Source organism: Odocoileus virginianus, chromosome 5, assembly GCF_023699985.2.
Source record: "Odocoileus virginianus isolate 20LAN1187 ecotype Illinois chromosome 5, Ovbor_1.2, whole genome shotgun sequence".
Lineage (NCBI taxonomy): Eukaryota > Metazoa > Chordata > Mammalia > Artiodactyla > Cervidae > Odocoileus > Odocoileus virginianus.
Window position 1 is genome coordinate 7,131,786 of NC_069678.1, and position 7,317 is coordinate 7,139,102.

Sequence of the window (7,317 nt, forward strand, 5' to 3'; positions counted from 1 at the left end):
AAATAAACTCATTTACTGCTTACCTGAAAGTCAAGGAAATGTGGTTAAGAAACTATTTATAACAAACATACTACTATATTTATGTAGTAGCTGTAGCCAAGGTCCCTAAACAGAAGTGGTGTCCAGTGGTGCCAAGGGGATCCATAACAGTATCAAGCATTAATAGATTCAGATTTCAAGTTCCACTTGAAAAAAGATAACATTTTATTTGCTTTTAAACTAAGCTAAGCTTTTAGACTAAGCTCTTAAAATCAGAAGTATTATTCAACAGTCACCCTCCAGAGCTGAGGGAAGTTTTTGGACAAAGAAGGCAAAAATGCATCAAGAAAGATCACTCATTTTCTAGAGAACTCTGCTAATATTAGAATTAAACGGTTTAGTTAGATAGTAATTTGCTTGCTTTCCTGTACCTTATATCATATTCTCTAGCTTATGTTGTTACAGTTCTGCATGTGAAAAAAAAAACATTTCATATAGCATAACATAACAAAAATTGATCATATTTTACTTAATTGGTCTTCCCTTGTGGCTCAGCTGGTAAAGAATCCACATCAATGTGGGAGACCTGGGTTTGATCCCTGGGTTGGGAAGATCCCCTGGAGAAGGGAAAGGCTACCCACTCCAGTATTCTGGCTTGGAGAATTCCATGGACTATAGTCCACCCGGTCCCAAAGAGTCGGATACAACTGAGCGACTTTCACTTTCACTTTACAAGATTGGTATGTCACAACATTAAGATCAAACTAATAACACACATCCACTCCACTGCCAATTTTTTAACTCCTTGCAATCTTACAGCAAGTCCTCGAGAATGTTAAAATGTAAACAAAAATGTTTATATTTATCTTACAGAAGATATAAACATCAATTATAAATAAGAGATACAAGGCTTTTTTAGTTAAAACATAATTAACATGATCACAAAGCATCTGTAATAAAGCAGAGTCAATAATTATATTGCTTGTAATTCTATTCACAGTTCACTGAGCCATTGAAAACCACTTCAAAAACAAAGGCAAATCCTTATTATACAAACAAAATAAATGCTTTAGATACTGACTCAGCGTTTGCTTTTCTCCAATCTAAACAACCTAATCTTAATTCCTGTGGCATGCGGGGTGGATTGAAAAAGGAAGAAGCTAAAATTTGGTTGTTGCAGAGTTCCCAGTGTGTGGCATGTGAATGATATAGTAACAGTGAAATCAAAGGGAGAAATTCTCTCACAAAACCTGCCTTTCCTGCAGTTTTCTCCATCTCACTTCATGGCAGCTTCATCCTGCTAGTTGTTCAGGCTAAAAAACCTAGTATCTTGCTGGAATTCCTCTCTGTCTTACATATCCTTCATCCAAATCATCAACTATTTCTGTCAGTCTCCAGAAACCAACCACTTCCTCACCATTTCCATCTCCCTGGTTAATTAAGACCTCCCACTGTTCACCTGAATTACTGTAATTGGGGCTAACTAATCTCCCTGCTTTCTGCCTTTGCTCTCTGCAGTTTATTCTCAACTCAGCAGCTGGATTGATCTACTCCCTAAAGCTCTCCAGTGACTTCCCATCTCATTCAAAATAAAAGTCAATGCCCTCACGATAGGGTCCGACACGCACTGTTCCCCATTATTTATCTTTCCCCCTCCCTGCCTTAATTCCAACTACACTAGCTACTTTGCTCTTTTTTTTCCCTGAATGATTTTATTTTTTATTATTTTAAAAAACTTTTTTTTTATATTGGAGTATAACTGACTATGAAGGTTTCAGGGCACAGTAAAGTGACTCAGCTATACATATACAATTACTCATTCTCCCCCAAACTTCCCTCCACTTTGCTCTTTTATGAACAGGATTTTGCAATTGTTCTACCTTTTACCTGGGTTTCTTTCTTTCCTCTTTTTTTTTTTTTTTTTTTAGAATTCTATATTTAGTAAAAAATATCTTCTTAAAAAAATGTTTATTGGAGTATAGTTGATTTATACCTGGAAGTTTCTTTCTTTAGATAATACATGGCTTACTCCTTTCATCTCCTCAAGGTTTTTGCTCATGTCCACTTCTTAGCCAATGATTCCCTGACCACCCTTTCTATAACTGCAAACTTTATACACCCCAATACTTTTCCATTTCCCTTCTTTAAACTGTTTCTTTCTGACTAAAATTTATCACCATCTAACTACCATAAATTTTACTTATTTTGTTTGTCTGATGCTATGGTTTTTCCAGTGGTCATATATGGATGTGAGAGTTGGACTGTGAAGAAAGCTGAGCACCGAAAAGTTGATGCTTTTGAACTGTGGTGTTGGAGAAGACTCTTGAGAGTCCCTCGGACTGCAAGGAGATCCAACCAGTCCATCCTAAAGGAGATCAGTCCTGGGTGTTCATTGAAAGGACTGATGCTGAGGCTGAAACGTCAATACTTTGGCCACCTCATGCGAAGAGTTGACTCATTGGAAAAGACCCTGATGCTGGGAGGGATTGGGGGCAGGAGGAGAAGGGGACGACAGAGGATGAGATGGCTGGATGGCATCACCAACTCAATGGACATGAGTTTGAGTAAGCTCCGGGAGTTGGTGATGGACAGGGAGGCCTGGCATGCTCTGATTCATGGGGTCGCAAAGAGTCGGACACGACTGAACTGAACTGAACTGCCCTAAATTTTACTTATTTTGTTTGTCTGATGGTCCTCACTAGACTGTAATTCCGTGAGATGAGGAATGTTTGTCTGTTTTGTTCAGTGCTTATTTCCCCTTTTTTTGGCCAAACCATGCGGCTTACGGGATCTGATTTCCCTTACCAGGGATTGAACAGCAGCCCACCACAGTGAAAGCACCGAGTCCTAAACACTGGACCGCCAGATTTCCTGTAATGCTTATTTCCATAGCTAGCACATAGTAGGTAATCAATAAATGCTTGTCAAAAGAATGAATACATGCTACAAATCCTCTAGTAACCAGTGTTGAGAATTAGACGCCTATGCAGAGCCATTTTGGGGGCTCCATACCAGTGCTAAAGCAAATGCATGACCCTGTTAGATTTCTACGAGTACACTGCTCCCAAGAATTAAGTAAGATGTTTAATATGAAGATATAAAACAATGGTTTCCAAATGCAAATTGAAGTTTTCCTAGTCCATTTCCTTCATTTGAAAGACAGAGGTCTAGTGAGCTTAAATCATCTCTGAAACACATCTAAATATTAGTAATGGTGCTCGCTTTGGCAGCACATATACTAAAATTGGAACAATACAGAGAAGATTAGCATGGCCCCTGCGCAAGGATGACACGCAAATTCATAAAGCGTTCCATATTTTTACAAATGGATAACAAAGCTGTGGTACATATATATACACAATGGAATATTGCTTGGCCATTAAAAAGAATACATTTGAATCAGTTCTAATGAGGTGGATAAAACTGGAGCCCATTATACAGAGTGAAGTAAGCCAGAAAGAAAAACACCAATACAGTATACTAACGCATACATATGGAATTTAGAAAGATGGTAATGATAACCCTGTATGCAAGACAGAAAAAGAGTCACAGATATATAGAACAGACTTTTGGACTCGGTGGGAGAAGGCGAGGGGGGGATGATCTGAGAGAATAGCATTGAAACATGTGTATTATCAATTGTGAAACAGATCGCCAGTCCAGGTTTGATGCATGAGACAAGTGCTTAGGGCTGGGGCACTAGGATGACCCAGAGGGATGGGATGGGGAGGGAGGTGGGAGGGGGGTTCAGGATGGGGAACACATGTAAATCCATGGCCGATTCATATCAATGTATGGCAAAAACCACTACAATATTGTAAAGTAATTAGCCTCCAACTAATATAAATAAATGAAAAAATAAATTAATTAATTTTTTAAAATGAAGAAAAAAATATTAGTAATGAAGCATGCTATAAATCAGATTACTTGGCTCCAAATTCATTATTCTTTTCATTCTATCATGGTACTCTCTAAACTTGAGAGTTCCTCTGACCAGGAATTCTATAGTTTAAATTACTACATCACCAGGAAATAAAAGTCTTATTTCTCAACATTATGCCTAAATTAAGTTGTGGTGAGTCTGGGTATTTCAATAGTAGCTGGAAATTAAAGGAAAAAAACAATTTCACTGTTATTTGCATATTTCCTGTCATGAATGGAAGGAGCTGTCATTTGCAGTACCGTGTTCTGGTATAAACATAGATTTTGGTGTTCACATCTCCAGGTTCAAATCCTAGTTTTGTCACTTTCTAGCAGAAATCTTCTTAATCTCTCTAAGCTTCAATTTTCTCATTTTCCAAAAGAGGGTAACAAAATACCCTGGTGATCTAGTAGTTAGGACTCTGGGCTTTCACTGCCAAGGGTATAGGTTCAATCCCCGGTTGGGGAATTAAGATCCTGCAAGCTCTGTGGCCCAACAAAAAAAGAATAATAGAATCAATATGCTGTATGCAATTGCATGAAAAGTACTCAACACATGGCATAAAACACACATGTGTATATTGACACATCTACTGTCAATTGCCCTGGAGGAGGAAATGGCAACCCACCCCAGTATTCTTGCCTGGAGAATCCCATGGACAGCGGAGCCTGGAGGCCACTTTCCATGGGGTCACACAGCGTCGGACACGACCGAGCGACTTAGCATGCACGTACGCACTGTCAATTGCAATCAGATATGAGTAGAAATTATAATCGGATTCTCACCCTTCAAATTTTAGACTTTATACTAAAATAACTTTCCAAATTGAATGCCTGTTTATTTAAACTTTATAGCTATTAGTTTTGTCTAGTTCTTTCCCAAATGAAAAAAATTATAAAGCAGTAGATTCATGCAACAGTTAAGTATGATTTAAAGCCAAAACAGATTAAACTCAACATTAAAGCATTTCATGATCTATTCTGGCCAAAATGATGTGTTTTCCTTCATTGGTGTAACCACTACTCAGAGAACCAGCACCCAGTTACAAAGATCCTAGTGTTAGCCATACCTTCTTAGTGGTCCAAGGGCGCCCTCTGGTTGGAAGCTGTAAAAATTCAACTCTACACTAAATGAAATACTTTTTTTTTAACCTTTTTTTTTTAAAGCTGATGCTTTAAATACTTTTTAAAATTTACTTTAAATACTTTTTTTTTAAGCTGATGCTTTTCAAGTAAATTCTTAACAATTTATGAAATTAATCTTCTCTTTAATCACTGCTAGCATATTGTCAGAAAAAACACATGTCACTTTACAAGGGCACCAGAATGTTCAGGTCTTACATTTCTCTAATTTACTGGGAATTGGAAAGAAAATCTAGGCTCTTTTCCCCAGAATTTACTTCACATAGTTCAATATAATTGTTGGCATGGATCACCTAGATAAGTATATTGATCTCTTTGTTTGTTCTGTCTACATAAAAGTCTATACTTTATTTAACATGCCACAGTAGCAGTTTGCCCAGTAATGTGTATCACCAACATTAAATATTTATTGGGTATCGCTGTGTACAGGACACTGACTAGGTGAAAGGATGGGGAAAACAGTTCTTTATCCTCAAAGAAACGGCAATCTACTTTTTTAAAAAGGATGTGAAAAAAGAAATACAGGGTAAGATGTGCATTGAAAAAGATAAGCTTCTCTCAATTTGCTTTCTGTGTTACCTTGGGAAAGGTTATTCAACTTCTGTGAACTTCAGTTTATCTGTAATATGGAGATAAAAGCCATCTCAAAGCAAAGTTGTGCAAGTTAACTGAAATATGCGCAAAGGACTCAGCGTATAGTAAATGCCTGGTAAAAGGTGGTTGTTTTTATTTATTAATATTAAGAGAAATCTTAAATAATAGCATCCTACATTAAATTTCACTTGCTTCAAATGGAAAGATATGTAAACAAAATATTTTCTATTTTCTTTTTTTCTTTTTTTTTTAAATTTTTTTTCAACATTATCCTCTCTAGTAAAATAAAATAAGTGATTCTGATAAGTTGCCTATTAAATCAGTAATTAGCCATTTCTAAAGGAATTATTTCAGTATAAAAATGTAATTAAGACTCCTTTACCACTTAGAAAATTCAGGATTCATAAGAACACGCATTTTCTGGTACTTACTTCATATGCTTTGCCTATTCTCTTGAAATATTTAAAATTTAAAAATAATTCATTGCATTTTATGGTCATCTACAGAAAGCTGAGCTCCAAAGAATTGATGCTTTTGAACTGTGGTGTTGGAGAAGACTCTTGAGAGTCCCTTGGACAGCAAGGAGATCCAACCAGTCCATCCAAAGGAGATCAGTCCTGGGTGTTCACTGGAAGGACTGATGTTGAAGCTGTAACTCCAATACTTTGGCCACCTGATGCAAAGAGCTGACTCATTTGAAAAGACCCTGATGTTGGGAAAGATTGAAGGCAGGAGGAGAAGGGAATGGAAGAGGATGAGATGGTTGGATGGCATCACCGACTCAATGGACATGAGTTTAGGGAAACTCCGGGAGTTGGTGATGGACAGGGAGGCCTGGCGTGCTGCGGTTCATGGGATCGCAAAGAGTTGGACACGACTGAGCGACTGAACTGAACATTTCTAACAAAAGCAGCCCAAGAACAGAATCATGGTCATCAAAAGAATCTTAGCAATTTCTAGTGTAATCTTTTTCTTTTTAGAAATGAGAACTTAGAAAACATCTCCCTAACATTACAAAGCACTTAAAATTTATTTTGTGAATTTTAATAATTTCTCAGGGAGGGCAAGCATGTAACAATTTTTTTTTTTAACTCAGTTTGTACGTGGGGAAACAAATAGAAACTAAGCACAGTATAGGGTTTCCCTGGTGGTAGGAATCCACCTGCCAGTGGAGGGGGCACAGGTTTGATCCTTGGTCTGGGAAAATCCCTCATACCAGGGCAACTAAGCCAACTACTGGGTCAGCACTCTACAGCCCTGGAGCTGCAACTACTGAGCCTGTGTGATACAACTACTGAAGCCCCTGCGCCTTGAGCCTGTGCTCCACAGAGAAGCCTCCACAGTGAGAAGCCCGTGCAAGGCAAAGAAGAGTTGACCCCACTCGCTGTACCTAGAGAAAGCTGCTTGCAACCATAAATAATGTTTTTTTTAAAAAAAAAAAAAACTAAGCACAAAACTTTCACTAAGAAAAAATAGTTAAAGCTAGGCTAAAGACTACATGTATCATCTCACTTAATTCTCACAATAACCTGATACAGGTGTTATTTTCTCCATTTAACAAATGGGGAAACTGAGTCACTAATCACTTATGTAACTTAGCACTGTCCTGCAACTAGTCAACAGCAGACTCAAATCCAGGCTGTCTAATTCCAGATCCAGTGCTCTCAACTTCGATATATA

The 7,317-nt window shown here is 37.7% G+C and overlaps 1 non-coding gene across 1 annotated transcript; it reads left to right on the forward strand.

Moving 5' to 3' along the window:
* The first annotated feature begins 3,193 nt into the window (after positions 1-3,193).
* LOC139035298 (U6 spliceosomal RNA) lies at positions 3,194-3,300 on the forward strand. The gene has a single exon (XR_011487969.1). It is a non-coding gene; the product is annotated as a U6 spliceosomal RNA (small nuclear RNA).
* Positions 3,301-7,317: the final 4,017 nt, after the last annotated feature.